The 17,015-nt window shown below is 41.2% G+C and overlaps 1 pseudogene; it reads left to right on the forward strand.

Moving 5' to 3' along the window:
- The first annotated feature begins 8,934 nt into the window (after positions 1-8,934).
- LOC131822801 (U4 spliceosomal RNA) lies at positions 8,935-9,014 on the forward strand (annotated as a pseudogene).
- Positions 9,015-17,015: the final 8,001 nt, after the last annotated feature.

The raw sequence follows: 17,015 nt of genomic DNA on the forward strand, positions 1-17,015 counted from the left end.
TCTCAGATCACAATAGAGTAAGTATGTCATGAAGGAAACAAACAAACAAACAATTTTATTTATTTATTTAATTTTTTTTGGACAAACTACCTCAAAGGAGATCTGGTGAGAGATGAGGTAATGCCTGTGTTAGGGATCTCTTCTTTGGCTGTGGATTTGTCTTTCAAGGAAAAAAATGAACAGCGTGATTCCAATAATTTACTGAATTTTTGTGAGCAAGCTGAGCAAACGGAAAGTGCGGTGTGTGGACTTCTTTCCAAGGTAAGCCTGTCATGGAGACACAATGAAGATGAGTTAGAGAGTTTTACCAAAACACTATTAAAGTATGCATGCCATCTCTTCGATTTCAAGATTCATGCTTTCTGTCCTTACCCAGAAAAATGGGCTGTTGTTAAGGAAAAGCTCTTTGGAGCTGAAATAGTCTGCAAGCTTAGGCCATTTCCAATCTCTCTTCAACTGCAGAGATAACAGGTGCCTCCGCTCTGACCCCATTCGGAGCTCGGAAATGCTCCTGTGCAAGCAGACCGGCAGCGTCAGCGGTCTCTGTTCAGGAAGTAAAGAGGCAGTGGCTGGTGACAGAAAGGCACAAAGTGTTCGCTTGTAAAATCTCGAAGTGAAAGAGAACTCCGGAAAAACAAAAGGCTCTTTTGGGAACTGAGCACAGAAACCTTACTTAAAAATTGAATTCTGAGTTAATTTCAAAGAGGTTCTGCTGACCTCTTTAGATACAAAGAGTTTCGTTTCTTTTTTTCTCTCAAAAAACAATATGAAGGGGCACCTGAGTGGCTCAATTGGTTAAGCTTCTGACTCTTGATTTCAGCTCAGGTCATGACCTCAGGACCCTGAGATCAAGCCCCATGTCAGGCTCAGTGCTCAGGGGTGAGCCTGCTTCTCCCTCTCCCTCTGCTTCTCTCCCTCACCCACGCTCGCAAAATGAAATGAAATGAAATATTAAAAAAATGTGAAGCTAACTCTTTCAAAGGACAGTCAGAATGACTTAGGGACATCAACCTAATCTAGATACTAGACTATGTAATAATCAGTTGACAGTGTAAAAACCACAGTAGTGTACAGACAATGCAACACATTAATATTCTTTCTTTGAGGACTGGCACATTCATTATTTTAAGGAATAAAAAAAAGTTTTTTTAAATACTTTGAAAACTCAGCATTCAAACCCCAAGTCTTCACTAAGTCTCATATCAGAATTTACATCTTTTTCAAAGAACTAACAATATTTAAATTTTAAGAATTCTTTAATTCAGCTCGGAAGAAAGCTGTTATGCATTGTAAACTGAGCTTTGTAAGAAATAAACAAATAAAAATAAAATACTAAGTATCATCCTTCCTAACATATGTTACATCTAAGGAAGCTAATCCTAAATAAAGCATTATATCAGCCTAAGTGGGAAAGAAGATGGGGTTTTTTTCATTTGCAGTCATTTTCCTTTTAATTTAAACAGATAAAGTCATCTCTACATTTCTAGTTCAAGATCAAGAATGACATTTTCTGCATTAAGATCTTCTCCAGGAAAATAATTTATATGCAGGAGAGCAGATTTTATGACTAGGGACTGGGGCTTCATATTTTATTAACTTAAAGCTCAGATGCAGAAAATAAGTGCCACAATACAGTGGGGACCTGTGTATCGAATGACACTTAGAATTGATGTAACTGGAGGAATGTCTCTCATTTCTGAGAAGGATTCATTGTGTGAATCCTATAAAAATGCTATAAAATGCAGTTTGAAATATAAAACATGAAATTTATAAGTGACTTTAATATTTAATGTCTCTGGTTTAGAGATGGGAACACATCCGTCATTGCTCACCTTCCTTGCATCTGAAGCAGATGTGAGTTTTGATTTACAAACCCACGTGAACATGTGTCTCCTTTTTTTATCCCCCCCCCACCATGAACCTACTTTAATTTCTACTCTGAGCACAGTCCCCAGAATTGGATGGGAGCTCAGTGTGGGCCTTACTGTTCGGGTGGCGCTCTCTGTCCCAGTGTTTGAGGTTTGCTTGCATTTGAGGGTCTGACTCGGAACCAAGGCATTAGCGTGTCTCGGCGCTTAGTCTCTGCAGACACTGATCATTGCTAGGAATCCCATTGTCCTGCCCTTTGAGAAACATCGGGGCTGGCACTGCCCTGCGGCTAGCACGTGGAGACCCTGGGATCTCTGAGGAGGCTGGGAGTCCAGGCCTGCCCTCAGGACTCCCGCACACCTGACTGCCGATCCCGCAGCACTGCGTCCCGTGTAGCCTGCAAGCTCGGAAAGGAACCGTCCCTCTCCAGCCCGCTGCTGCTCACTGGTCCCCACACCCCGATCTCTTTTCTCCCGCTTCAGGTGATAGTATTTGAATATTGCCAGTACCACTCCCTTTGTAGATTTTCTCCAGCTTCTGGAAAATAAATCTAGAAAATCCTGCTAGTAACTTCTTAAGCACGTATGAGGCAAGGCGTCTGCCTGCTTGCTACCATGCAAGGAACGGGAGAAGAAGGGGAGGATAATAATAAACTCAAAAATCGCTTTTCCGTACTCTTAACCAAGAGTTTGATTCCCATGCTGTTTCTAGATCCACAAAGTAATTTCCTAGTTTGAATGGATCTGCTGTTAGAAACCAGCCCTTCTCCCCAACAAAGAAATCCAGTGGGCCAACTCCTTTCCCTTGTCCAGACCTGGATGTGGTTCAGTCGGCCAAAGCCGACGTGAATGTAAATACAGACTCTATATTACACTGGGTCCAGACAGCATATTTCCTGTGTGCGTGTGTGTGAACATGCATATTCAGTTTTTCTGTGCGGTCAGCCGCTCGCGTACTCAGTAAAGGCTCCAACACCTCCAACTATCAACCTGGAGGAAATGGAAATATTATGTCTCTGTTTCCCATATTCCCTTTACACTACGTCTTCTTCTGATGCCTCATCCCATTCTCTTTTGCTTATTAACCGAGTGATTGCATTTCTTATTTACCTAATTTGCTTTCGGTTAGGCTCTCAAGACAGGATTGCAGTCTCAATCCAATCTAGTTCTGTGAATTGAAAAGCTTTCTGAAACCTCAATCTCTTAATTTGAAACCGAGATTATAAAAACTGTATTGCAGTGTAGGACAGGGGATTCTGTGAAAATAGGAAATGTGTACAAATCTGTGAGCATATTTTCTGAAGCATGGTTGGCACTCAATCAATATTACATGGTAACTTATCCAACCCCTAGCTAGACATTTGGTTGACCGATAGATGGAGTATTCTTCCCTTTCCTATCTATCTATCTATATAGATATATAGATATAGATATGTATCTAGAAATATATAGATAGCTTATTCATGTTCTAAAAACATAAACTGTTCTGAATCATATGATGAATACTAAATATTAATGACTAAGGTATCCCTAAATTTGGCATGTTTAAGGTATTTATGCTAACCAAGACTCTGGTCCCATCTTGATTTGAAATATCATCTTGGATTTTTAGTCTTCACTACAGTGAGGTTACAGTATACTTTATCTTTTTTTATTATGTTCAGTTAGTTACTGTAGTGTCCATAATTAGTCCTCGAAGTGGTGTTCAATGATATACTTTAAAGACTCTGAAGTGTTTTGAACTGTGACATATGCAGATAATTATGTTCCATAGGGTAATTTGTGACATGGCTGAAATTAAACAGGAAAAAAAAAAAAAGAAAGAAAGAAAGAAACAGGAACTGCCGCTTACTTAAATACATCAGTCAACCTTCTCATGGTCCTCTCTACTGTCCCGATAGACTCTGCCTGTGAAGTGGTCATTCTTGCCAGTAGACTGTATCCAGTCTTTGTTCGTTAAGCTGGGGGCTGGGGTTTGTTTTACTCCTAGTCTTTCCTCATTCCTCTCGCTGTACAAAGTGGGGACTGTCTTCCCCAGACGTTATGGTATGTTTTGTCTTCCTTATATACAGCATAATACTTAAAATCCAAGCGTTCTCCAAGTTGCTACAAGGAAGTATATTGTGGCTCATTTTTTCTTTCATTAATCGTATGCTACCTTATAGTATATACATACTTTTAGCCTCACGTATGCTTAAGCACCTGGAAAACATACTCTCATTTGAAGACTGACGTGGAAGAAGTTTGACAGTAAATATTCTCCAGAAACAAGATTTGTGAGGATGAGGAAAACAGGACTGGGCTGAGGGAGGTGAAGTGCGTCTCCCCCAGGGCTTCAGCCAGTCTCATGGGGTGCATAGCCCCAAGCTGGGATCAGACATTAAGGACATACAGTAGGGGGCTGTACCTCTGTACCTGACCCCAACTAGCAGTTAGGTGTAGGGTGTACCCAGGGAGGAGACATGTGCTCGGTTTGGCTGTTGTCTTCATCGTAGGTTAATTCATGGGGATAGCTCCTTAAGGAGACCTCAGAAACCAGTGTTCTTTGCATTTCAGAGAAAGAGTGCCTTAGTCATGGAGAAGGGGGATCGAGGGGCAAAAAACAACATCCCCACTGAACCCTTCAGTTACACTTGCTTTGTAAAAATAAGTACATCCCTTCTAGCAACAGCTCCTTCAGGATTCCAAATGGTCTGGGTTTTCGGTGAGGAAATACAGAATGGGAGGAAAGATACCTGAGCCATAGCTGCCACTCCCAGGGCTACACTTGAAATTCATCATCTCTCTCTCCTCCCCTTCCTATTTTCCTGTCATGTTCCACTAGCATCAGCTAGTTTTGGAGTACTATCTGCTGGCAAGACCCAGACCCACATCACTAAGAGAGCCAAGATCCAGTTCAGCCCAGAAACTTCAAAGTTTCTGGCTGCTGTATGTCTTCACACTGTCTAAATTAAGGAGGGGAGTGCCAAGACATGCCTCCAGTGAACCCCAGGGTGCCAGCTGTGCCTGCCCTGCCCTCCACCCCCAATATATATAGCATCAACCCTGTCTTCTGAAGGTCAGACCTGGAAGCTGACTCCATTCCTTGTCTGATCGTCTTTTGGCTCAAGGAGCCCAAAATGACGAGACAGCGATCATAGCCAAAAGGTAATGAGATTCTTCCTAGGCACTCTGGGAGAAACATTTCTCCATTGGAGTCTTCTAGAACCAAAGATCTCTGTGCCGTAGGACAAAAGGGCACAAACACTCCTTACTGAGCTGTTAGGACCACTTTCTGCTTCCACCCGTAATTTCAGGACTCCTGTGTTTTACCTAGTTGACTACAGTGCACCATCAACTAGTGCTGTTCTAAGGTGTAGCCTACATCCTGGAGATTGGTGTGCCACTTTCTCAGGGTATGGAGTCCAAGCTGGTACTTCTGTTGCATTCTGAAGAGGACCTTTCATCATTCTCTCAGATTGGCCTTTGTATAGTGTGGTGTCTATTAGAACTGGTAGTTTTCATGATCAATATCGTGCCCGTCCCCATGCTTCCTTTTCTGTAAAGTGATTCCTTGATTGATGCAGTATTGTGTGGGAATCATGGGTGGATGGGAATATGTATTCCCTTGGGTGGGGTACTTGTTTAGGTCTTGTGGATAGGGAATAAATGTAAACTTAACCAAGCATAATCTACCATTGGGGGATCTAGCTCTGAGTGAGCTGACACAAAGCCAGATTGTTCTGAGAAGAAAGGGCAGGAAGAACATTAAATGCCCAAAGAAGGAAAAGATCAAACCTAGACTAACAGAGTAGTCAGGAAACATCCAGTAATGTTATGTTTGGAGTGAAATCCTTCGTGAAGTGCAAGATAAATTCTTCTGTCTCTCTTAAGAGAAAAAAAAAAGCTATTAATATCTTTACTCCGCACAAAATTTATAGTATATATTTTCTTGGTGAATGCCCAGAGGGCTTTTTTCCTGCTTCAAGGCTAGCTTTAAGCAGAAAGAATGTTGCTACAACAGAGACTAAGTAGATTTTACTATGCTTATATACGAAAGAGTGAATGGCACCCTCTTAGAAGCACAGAGCTGAGCAGAATTAAATAACTAGAGTTTACTACCTCTGTCCTGTCTGTAGTGTACATATGTTTCTTTTTGTATGAGTCAGATAAAACAAGATATACCAGGTTTCCTCATTTGTTACTAATGCATCCATTTGTTCAACTAATATTTATTGAAGGTTCTTCCATTTTAGGATTACACTAGTAATCAGGGGTGGACAATGTCTTTGTTGTACTTTCAGTTTAACTGCAAGATGGTCCATCAAGCAATAGTTGAAAATATAGAATAACAAATGCTATAAGGGGAGATACAAAGGTGCTGATACTTACATGTCCTGGTGGTGAATTAAAAAAATCAGAAGAGGATCTTACTAGGAAATTGAAGACTGATATTAAGGCCAAAATAATGGTTAAGAATGATCCAGAGAATGGGGGAGCAGGGATGAGCATGAGGTGGCCACACATGGAGAGGCGTGATGTGCATCTTAGGGAACACAGCCGCCCTGAGCCTCACAGATCATTTGTGACTGGATATTATGGTACAACAGACTGTAGCTAGAGACTATGATAGAGCTCTATGATCAAGTCTGGTATTATTTTATCTCATGGACAGCAGGAAAATATTGGAGAACTTAGAGCGGGAAACATATAGAGACAAGGAGTCCAGTAAGGAGATATGAAAATGTATCCATGTGAGTGAGAGACTACATTGGCCATAATGAAAACCTGGGCAGGAGAAAGGGAAATACTGGGTGACTTTGGGAGTCCTAGGACTTAGGCTGAATTGATGTGGATGGAGAGAGAGGAAGAAGACGAGGAGGGTGTCTTGTTTCTGGTTTTGCTGCTAATACTATTAATGTCAACTGAGAAATTAAGGTGTATAGCAGGTTAGTTATGCAGGGATAGGATGACATCACATTTGAACTTGTTTTTGTTTAATTTTTTTTTTTAAGTTTTATTTAAGTCATCTGTACCTGCAACATGGTGCTCCAACTCACGAGCTGAGATCAGGGGTCACACCCTCTTCCAACCGAGCCAGCCAGGTGTCCCTGAATGGTTGTTTTCAAAACATATCCACTGGAGAGGGTGAAGGGAGGGTTGGATTTATAGGTCTAAACTCAGCAAGTACAGAGTAGGGAGCCATCCTTGTATACATGGCCATCGAATCCCTAGAGGTAAATAACACATGCTTGGTAAACCATGCAAAGCAAGACCTAGAAATGAAGAAATGAGAATATAAAATAGGAAGGGAGCTATAAAAGGAGAGCTCGCCTTTGGGGAAATCAAGAGAGAAAGGCCACGGAATCCAAAGCGTCCAGGAGGTTAGAAATCAGCCATGACATTTGCTGGAGAGAAGTCAAGTCATTAAACATTTTTACTTTGAATTTAGGAATAATAGGTGACCCTGGCAGGAGCATTTTCTGGGAAATGGGTATGAAAGCGGTCAGACGGCAGAAGGCTGAGAAATGCGGAGACATGAAAAAAAGTGGGAAATGTCAGTCGCAACAAGCTTTTGAACACCGCCATTGGGCAGGAATTTGAGACTTTTAAGTTGAAATAAATATGACCATGGTCAGACAACGTCGGCAGAAGAGGAAAGCTGTAGTTAATGTAGGGCATAGGTAAGAATTATACAAGGACCATGTGGCACCATGGAGAAGGACCTAGAAAAGGGGCAGGCTAGCACTCTGTGTTCCGAAAGTCTTGTTGCTTTCCACCATGTTTAAAAACAAGTCACAGGGCTTCACCTTCTCTAATTCTTTCTGACCTTATTTATGATAATAGGAGTATTTTTTTCCCTTCTTTATTGACCAGCCTTCACTTTTTGGGAGGGGAGCAGGGGTGTGGTGGAGGAGATAAAATCTCATCATGTAAAAGGATGGGGAAATTAGCCCTTTATCTAATAGTCTTCTGGTAGTCAAAGTGCATACAGCTAACTGTTCCCTTCCTGGTACCTCAATCCACTAAACAAACTGGTACCGAGTGTTTGCTCAGTGTGAAACACTTGGGATGTAGAAAGAAATAAAGTTCAAAACCAAGAGGTTCTAGTTCAAGAAGTCCACCTGTGGGGGAACCATGAACTCGCCTCCTCCCAGGACAGCCCGAATCTACAGCTACTCACAGAGCAGTTTCTTCTGAAAGAAACTCAGAAACTAAACTCACAACTCCTGTGCAGGCAACATCCAGCAGGCAACAAAAGAAAATACTCACCCCACCCACATTGAACCATAACTTCACCCCTGGCCCAGGGAAGTACCTTCCTTCCAGAGGGAACCCACAATTCCCAGCAGCAACCCAAGCAGCAGAGGGTTTAGACCCCGTATCTAGCACCCACGTGTCAACACTCCCCTGAAAGATAGCCTCCAAAAAAGGAAAACTTGAAAAATGATGAACTTGTATCCATGAGAACCACAAGCCTAAAGCAAAATAAGAAACAGTTCCTCCAGGGCTCAGCATGAACAGAGCAGACAGAAACACAGATCTCCCAATCTCTGTCTGGAAGAGCCCATTTCCAGAGTGTAAAGCTGCTGCCTGAAGGTCAGGATGATGGTGATCCTCCCCAGACACCTGGGAGGCTTATGGGGGCATCCTCTGTCCTCCCCCAGGTAGCCAGCATATCCCTTGAAAGAGTTTGTGCACATGTCTCATGCTCCAGCTCTTGTGGCTGCCACCCAGGGGAAGCACCTCTTGACTGTCTCTGGTAGATGGCAGAGCTTCTATTCCTTGGTCCCACAGGACTGTAGCAAGTGAGGAAACAGTTCTTAATCAGCTGTCTCCCAGAGCTCAGCACAGATGGAACAGACGAAAGTGTCTGTCTTCCAGTTTTTTCCTTGGAAGAGGCCTGTTTGCATACCTTAAGAGCCACTGCCTGAGTATCTGGCTTCCAGTCATCTGCATCTTGGTACTAACTGGGATCCTTTCCCACTGGGACACTGACAGGTCTTGTCACTCTCTCAGCTACTGGGAACCGCCAAGAACAAAGAAGGTAGTTTGGACAGTCACAGAGGTTTGAAAATGAATCAGGAGCTTTGCGCAGTGGCAGTATCGTAGCCAATGAGGTTTATCCGAGGCGCGATTATTGCTAATTGAAAATGAATCAGGAGCTTGAGCCAGGCTGAATGAGATCAATTTGTCAACAGTGGGAGATGTGGCTGTTACAACTAAAGCCAACACAGAGAGTCAAGGAAAATGAAAGAAAAGATGCCCCCCACCCAAAAGAAGATGAGAAAACTCCAGAAACAGATCTTAACTGAAATGACAATAAGTTATTTACCTGATAAAGAGTTCAGAAGTCAAAGTATTAAAAATAATTGTAACTACAGTAATTTGTTAATGGATCCACAAAGGGAAAAGATGTAAATTGTGACATCAAAGCACAAAACACTGGGAGGGGAGAGTAAAAATGTAGAGCTTTAGTATTCATTTGAATTTCAGTTATTACTGGTTTCAAATAGACTGCTATAAATGTAAGGTGTTTTATGCAAGCCTCATGGTAATGGCCAAGTGAAAAGTTAGCGTACATATACAAAAGATAAGGGAAAGGAATCTAAGCATACCACTACAGAAAATCATCAGATCACAAAGGAAGATAGCGAGAGAAGAAAGGAACAAAGGGATTACCAAAAAGCCAGGAAACAATAAAATAGCAATAGTAATGCCATATTTATCAATAATTACTTTAAATGTAAATGAACTAAATTCTCCAATCCAAAGCCTTAGAGTATCTGAATGGATAAATAAACAAGACTCATGGGCACCTGGTTGGCTTAGTCGGTTAAGCATCTGACTCTTGGTCATGATGTTTGCTTGTGATGTTGAGCCCCAAGTCAGGCTCCTCATTCAGCAGGGAGTCTGCTTGGGATTCCTTCCCTCTTCCTCTCCCTCCCCATCTGCCTGCCCCTGTCTCTCTCTAGAATAAATAAATAAATAAGATCTTAAAACAAAACAAAACAAAACACACAAAAAAAACCCCAGGGTCAATTATATATTGCCTAAAAGAGGTTCCCCTTCTGTAAGGGTATACACAGACTAGAAGTGAAGGGCTGGAAAAAGATATTCCACGCAAATGGAAATCCAAAGAAAGCAACAAAGATATAGATATGTGCATCTATATACATATTAGACTTTAAGTAAAGACTGTAATAAGAGACAAAGAAGTTCATTATATAACAAACCTGTCAATTTAGCAAGAGGAAAAAAAAAAAAAAGGATTTAACATTTGTAAATGTGCATGCTCCCACCCTAGGAGTCTGCTCTGGATTCTTTTTCCCTCCTCCTCTGCCCCTCTCTGCTTGTGTGCCCTCTCTCTGCTCTTTCTTTCTGTCCCTCTTTCAAATGAATAAATAAAATCTTAAAAAAAAATAAAAAGAAGAAGATCCTTACATTAGGGACAACATGGGTGAAATTGGAGGACATTATGCTAAGTGAAATAAGCCAGACATGGAAAGAAAATATTGTGTGATCTCACTCATATGTGAAAGCTGAGAAAGTTGTATATGTAGAAGGTGGAGATTAGAATGGTAGTTACAAGTGTGGGGAGATGTTGGTCAGGTGGTGAAAAGTTGCAATTGCGTAGGATGAGTAAGTCTAGAGATCTAATGTAGAGCATAATAACTATAGTTAAGTAAACTATATTTATCCCAAAAATGTATTTAAGAAAGTAGATTTCAGGTGCTCCCACCACACATTCAAAAAATAACTCTGATGAGATAATATGTTAATTAACTTGAATGTAGTAATTATTTTGTTATTTATATGTATAAAAGAACATGTTATACATCTTAAATATGAACATTTATTAAAAGTAAAAATAAATAAAAATTATATTCTGATTTCATTTTCAGATGTATGTTGTAGATTCATACTAAAAATGAAAAAAAAAATTTTTTATTATTTGAGTAGAGTAAAATTTTGTACCATAAATAACCTTTACATGATTCTGACTCACTGGAACAGAGGCGTCATTGGTATGTAAGACCTGTCACTTTTGAGCTCGCACCATCTGTAAAGCATAGAAAGTACTTTAGTTGTAGTATGATGTATTTGAAAGTGTAATTTTAGTTTAGTATATTTTTCATTCCACAGATTTGAAGTATAAAGGAGAAAGGAATATGACAAAATCATGAGGCTCTCAACACAGCAAGCAAGTTGGAAATTCTCCAATTAACAATAATTGCAGAATCAGCACTTACCATACACTTGAAATAAATGCCTCTTTAGAGAAACTACAATTTAAATATTTCTCATACAAATATAGAAAACAACACTGTGTCAAAAGGAAATAAAATACAAACATGCTGATTGGCAGCTGAGGTAATTACTGCATTCAAATTATCATTTCTGTTTTTACATTTAAAAACATATGCCCTACTTTAGTCCCATCTACAGAGATGGAAATATATATATGTGGCATTCTGGGTCAAAGCCATGGTTTGATAGTAATGTTTCTTTGAAGATAGTAACAGATAGTTAATGTCTCAAAATATTGGGGAAAGAGTAGAAATGAGAGAAGATCCACACTAAATTAACAATAATTTAACATAATTGATGTGTCTGTGCTCATAAATTTCCTACCAGATTTTTTGAACAAAATGAACAAAAATACATAATTTAACATTTTGGCTGTTGGTAGGAAGCAAAAATTTTGTTTTGTTCTATTCTTTATCTTTTTAAAGTTTTGTATTTTTTTTTTCAGATTCCAGTTAGTGAACATGCAGTGTAATATCGTTTCAGGTGTACAATAGAGTGATTCAGCACTTCCGTACGTCCCTGGGAGCTGATCACAACAGGTGCCCTCCTTCATCCCCAACACCTGTTCCCCCATCCCCTGCTTACCTCCCCTCTGGTGACCAGCAGTGTGTGCTCTGTAATTCAGAGTCTGTTTTCTTGATTTGCCTCTCTGTTTCTTTTTTTTTTTTTTCCCCTTTACTCAATTGTTGTTTCTTAATTCCACATATGAATGAAATCATAAGGCATTTGTCTTTTCTCTGACTGATACTTCAGTTAGCACAACACTCTAGCTCCATCCATGTCACTGCAAATGGCAGGATTTCATTCTTTTTGTGGCTTAATAATAGTCCATTGTATATGCACACCACATCTTCTTTATCTGTTCATCAGTCCATAAACTTTGGGGCTCTTTCCATAATGTGGCTATTGTTGATAATGCTGCTGTAAACTTTGGGGTGCACATTTTTGAATTAGTATTTTTACATTCTTTAGGTAAATGCCCAGTAGTGCAATTGCTGGGTCATAGGGTAGCTCTATTTTTAACTTTTTGAGGAGCCTCCATGCTGTTTTCCAGAGCGGCTGCACCAGCTTGCATTCCCACCAACAGTGGAGGAGCTTCCCCTTTCTCTGCATCCTCACCGACACCTGTCGTTTCCTGACTTGTTAATTTTAGCCATTCTGACTGGTGAGGTGGGATCTCACTGTCATTTTCATTTTTATTTCCCTGATGCCCAGTGATGTGGAGCATCTTCTCATGTGTCTTTTGACCATCCTCTTTGGAGAAATGTCTATTCACGTCTCCTGCACATTTTTAATGGGATTATTTATTTGGGGACTATTTAATTTTATAAATTCTTTATATATTTTGGATGTTAACCCTTTATCAGATATGTCATTTACAAATATCTTCTCCCATGCAGTAGGTTGCCTTTTAGTTTTGTTAATTGCTTGCTTCACTGTGCAGAAGCTTTTTATTTTGATGTAGTCCCAGTACTTTATTTTTTCTCTTGTTTCTCTAGGAAAAAGTTTCTACAGCCCAGGTCAAAGAGATTACTGCCTGTGTTTTCTAGGATTTTAATGGTCTCACATTTAGGTTTTTAACCCATTTTGAATTTATTAAATAAATTCATTTTAAATAGTACTTTATTTATTAGCTATTAGTATCTTATTTATTTATTACCTTTTTTTTTTTAGATTTTTGTTTATTTGACACAGAGAAAGAGTGAGAACACAAGTAGGCAGAGAGGCAGGCAGAGAGAGAGGGAGAAGCAGCCTTTCTCCACTGATCAGGGAGCCCATGGGGTTCGATCCCAGGACCTTGGGATCATGAACCGAGCCGAAGGCAGCTGCTTAACCCATTGAGTCACCCAGGCGCCACAGTATTTTATTTCTTCTTACCCTTTGTTGTATGATGATTCATCAAATATATATGGAAAAATCTAGATTTTTTTACTTCTACGTTGAAATAATTATGGATTCACAGGAGGTTACAAAAATGCATACTCAGAGCAGACATCAGTGAAAATGGCATAGTAGGAAATTCCTAAAGTCTATCTCACTAACAATAGCAATGAGTCACCTGGCAAAAGCTTTGAGAATCAGCTTTTTTGGAATGCTGGACATTTCTCAAAACCTTTCAGCGACCAGGGGAATGCTTAATTTAAAAAAAATTAAAAAGAACGAAGCATCTGAATCTCAATAAGGGAACTTCATAGCATTTTAAGTTAGTCCTCTGATCCCAAACTTGGCAGTGGTCTTGAAGACCGCAGCCTGTGTTCCCAGTACAAATGTGTAATGTCAGAAGGAGTAGAGTGGACCTTACTTTCAAAGAGTTATGGTTGCTCACTGACCCATCTGGTGGCCTTCTAAAGTCTGGCCCACAGAGCTTGTCTCTACTTTGCCTAACTCATAACCCTCCTAGGGCTAAGGAGCCTACACAACCTAGTAATACTTGTTGAAGTCATTTAAAGGACTGTTTGTTATTAGTTGCTGCTGCTTATGGCAGTGGATAACAGTTGGGGCAAGCAATAGTCTAATCAAAATGTGAAACATAGAATTACCTGGCATTTCCGCTCCTGGTATTCTAAAGAGATCTGAAAACCTATGTTACACAAAATACCTGTTCATGAATATTTATAGCGGCATTCTTAATGATACGCAAACAGTGGGAACAACCCAGATATCCATGATCTGATCGATGGACAAACAAAAAGGTATATTCACACCATGAAATATTATTTGGTCATTCAAAAAAAAAAAAAATGAAGGGATGCCTGGGTGGCTCATTTGGCTGTCTTCCTCCTGCTCAGGTAGCACTGGGCTCCTTGCTCAGTGGGGAGTTTATTTCTGTCCCTCCCAATGCCCCTTCCCCTCAAATAATTTTTTTTTTAAAGTGAAGTACAGCCCCACTAACACCAGTTATGCATACTATATTGTGGATGAAACTTGAAAATGTTTTTATGTTAAGTGAAAGAAACCAGACCTGAAAGGCCACGTGTGCCGTGATCCCATTTATATAAATGTCTCTCAGCTAGGCAACTCCACAGAGATGGAAAGATTGTAAGTCAGAGGCAGGGGAATGACTCCTTCATGGGCATAGAGTTCCTTTTAGGGTGAGGAAAATACTCTGAAATTAGGGTGGTATGAAGGGTGCTAAGGGCTATGAATACAATAAAAGATGCTGAGTTGTATACTTCAAAACGGTTGAAAAGAGTGGATTTTATTTTATGTGCTTTTATCACTTACACATGCTCATGCACGGACCGACTGGAGTGGCTGTGGGCCACACGTGGAAGCACAAGGGGCTGTGACTCTCCTGCTGTGTTCTGGGGTGCTAGGAGCACTGGGGCTCCCCTTGATCTTCCCCTGAGTCTGGAACAGCAGACCAGCCCCCTTCCCCTGTTGCTTGTGCTTATCTGGCGTCGATGAACGTGGTTATTTCGTTTCCATCTTTACCTACCACACAGAGGTCTCATCCATGTGGGACTCTATGTTCCCACATCAGATTCTCAAAGATTCTCAACAAAGGCTCCCCGGACAAAGGACATAAAATAGGAGGGGGAATAGTGTACAGAAATCCTACATACCTTTCATTCAGTTGCCCCCAGAGTAAGCATGATGTAAGGATATGGAATTGTGTTGATATAAACCTGTTTGAAGATAGATGTGTGATAAGACTTAAGATTCAAAAGTAATTTGTTTATTGGGGAGCTCTGTGTTAGGGGCTTGTTTTACTTTCCAAAATATAGCGGCAGTAGTCAATACAGTTTTGAGCCCAGCATGAATATTTCGATGCAGACATACTCTTTAGAGAAATCAGCTTCTAGTGCTTACAGTCATGGGCTTGGGACTGCCTGGAACGAGCCTGGGAGCTGACCGGGATAGACTTAACATTCCCCTGGCTGGACTGCGTTTGACACAGACTTCCTTCTGACTCCAGACCCTGGTCTTTTATTTGAGCATTTAATTTAGAAAAGGTGCAATTGTGAATTCCCTCCCTGCTTCTTGAGATGTGGATATTCTAGTGTTTCCCCAGTTTTACTGCTCAGGAGTGTCTTTTTTCAAAGACCGGAGAGCTATCTCTTTAAAATAAAGTTATCAGGACAGATAGCACCCAGGTCCTATCATTGATGTGAGAAGGCAGGAGCCTAACTTTCGTGAGTTCCAGGTAGCAAGCACAGAGGGCCTCCCTCTCGTCCAGCCTCTTCACCCGTGCCCTCCAGTACGTTCCCACTAGCTCACCCCAGTGCTTCAAAATGCTCCCTCCCTTTGTCCCAGTGCAGTTGGGATCACTCGCTGTCTCCTATTCCCATAGTGTGGAATAAATTCTGCCGTGCCTGTCTGGTCCAGTGCTTTCTCTTTTCCGTTTCTTCAGACGATGCTCTGACCTGAGAATATACAGTGCAGCTACACTCCGCTGTCTCCTGAGGTTGATCATTCCTTGCATGCTTGGGAGTGCAGGTCTTCAAAGGTGGAGCCAGAAGGAAGCAAGGGATTGGCTTGGACTAAACAGTGGGAACCAAGGGATTGGCTTGCAACAAGTTGGAGTTGAAATCTATAGGGATTCATAAAGCTAGAATTGTTGGCTAGGAGGAGTGTGACAAGCCAGGGGCTCAGGTACCTGGAGACTTAGGGAACTAAAGGTAGTGGGTGAGTGGAAACGTCACTGCAGTAAAGAAAGGGACAGAATAGGGAAGTTCAGCCCCACTAACACCAGTTAACAGTCTGAGAGCTGCAGGGGAGAGGTTTGCAGAGGACAGGAGATTCAAGCTTAGGGTATGTTGAAAAAAAATAAAGAGCAGGGGCGCCTGGGTGGCTCATTCCAGTAAGCATTTGACTCTTGGTTTTGGCTCAGGTCCTGATCTCCTGGCTTGTGAGATCAAGCCCCACATCCAGGCTCTGGGCTTACCAGGAATCTGCTGGAGGTCCTCTCCCTCTGCACATTCCCCCGCTCACTCGCTCTCTCTCTCTCTCTCTCTCTCACTCAAATAAATAAATGAATCTTAAAAAAATAAAAATAAAAATAAAGGGGTTCCTGGATGGCTCAGTTAGTTAAGCATCTGCCTTTAGCTCAGGTCATGATCTCAGGGTCTTGGGATCGAGCCCCGCTTCAGGCTCCCTGCTCAGCGGGAAGCCTGCTTCTCCCTCTCCCTCTCCTCCTGCTTGTGTTCCCTCTCTTGCTGTCTCTCTTTCTCTTATCAAGTAAACTAATAAACAAGTCTTTAAAAAATAAAATAAATAAAAAAGGAGCAAATCTAGGCAATGATCTGTGTCCATGGCCTAAGACACCAGCTCAAACTGTCTTTCCTTCTCCTGGAAGGTACTGCCTGAGTCCCAGGCAAACAGATACACGCTTACAGCACACGTTTCAGGAACCAGCAGCCCAAAGGAGATGTAATCCCAGTTAACAACACATTAACACCTTTCATCTATGTTTATACTTACATTAGGACTTCTTTTCTTTTTTTAACCTGAAATTATCTTTTCCATCCTTTCTGATCGGTCGTGCGACACTCCACTTCAACAGCCTTTTTTGCTCGTCCCCGTCTGGGTTGGCTGTTCCTCCTGTCTGATCTGTGTGTACCCCCGGTCCCAGATGGCACACCTTGAGGCTGATACTGGTCCGTGAGACCGTGAGAGGCCTTCCCTCTAGATGGTCTGTGCCTTGATGTCACCACATTTTCTCTTTCTCTGTACCAGGAACCTCGTTTCTGCTAGAAAATGTCTTTAAATGTGACTAAAGTAGGAGAGAAAATAGAACAAAAAATTTTGAACTTACTTTTGGCATTATGTCTTCATCGGTGAGTGGGAATGCGATTTCTTCGGTTGTATTAGAATGGAGTTTGACTAATAAAAGGCGATCGCTTGACTCCTGTG

This window comes from Mustela lutreola, chromosome 1 (assembly GCF_030435805.1).
Source record: "Mustela lutreola isolate mMusLut2 chromosome 1, mMusLut2.pri, whole genome shotgun sequence".
NCBI lineage: Eukaryota > Metazoa > Chordata > Mammalia > Carnivora > Mustelidae > Mustela > Mustela lutreola.